The sequence below is a fragment of the Chinchilla lanigera genome, unplaced genomic scaffold (genome assembly GCF_000276665.1).
Source record: "Chinchilla lanigera isolate Chin_1 unplaced genomic scaffold, ChiLan1.0 scaffold00057, whole genome shotgun sequence".
Lineage (NCBI taxonomy): Eukaryota > Metazoa > Chordata > Mammalia > Rodentia > Chinchillidae > Chinchilla > Chinchilla lanigera.
Window position 1 is genome coordinate 3489432 of NW_004955458.1, and position 846 is coordinate 3490277.

Here is an 846-nt window from a genome sequence, read left to right on the forward strand (position 1 = left end):
TTTGTGTGTGGAGGGGAGGGTGGGGTTTTTTTTTCTTCCAGTACCAGAAATCGAACTCACAACCTTGCACTTGCCAGGCAGGCACTGTGCCGCTGAGCTAAACCCCCAGCCCCTAACTTGTCTTAAAAAAAAAAAAAAAGAAAAAAAAAAAGGGAGCAAATTTTAAACATCTTTAACATAACATCCTTATTTTATGCATTTGGAAACAGGTTTTTGAATAAAAATTGCCAATCTAAAAAAATTAGAGGCATTTGGTTGAGTACATCTTGAGACTGTAATTTTAAGGGAAGAAAATCAGAGGCAGAAGGTTAAATATTGCATGGTTTTTATTTCTTTTTTTTGAATTCATAGTTTGTCAGCCTTTACTTACAACTTGAACTAGTCATCCTTGCACAAATACCCTCTTCCTGACATCAAAATATCAAAATTTTATTTTTGAAAAAATTGAACATATGTTTTTGCTAGACTGTAATGTTTTCTTAGGACTTAGCAAAATTAGAAGTGACTTGTCTTTCTGTGCTTTCCTCTTAATTCCTTTCTTTGCAATAAGATGGATATTTAAGGACATCAAGAGATGGAGAATAAAGTCTTTTCCATTCTGGACATTCAGAGTTAGATTTTCTCTCTACGCAGACAAAATCAGATGTCTATTCCATAGCAATACTAATAGTGTTAAAATTCTTGCCATGGAAGCAGGGCATGGTGGCGCACACCTGTAATCCCAACACTCGGGAGGCTGAGGCAGGAGGATCATTGTGAGTTCGAGACCAGCTTGGGCTACAAAGTGAGCTCAAGGTCAGCCTGAACTACATAGTAAGACCCTGTCTCAAAAAGACCAAAAAATAA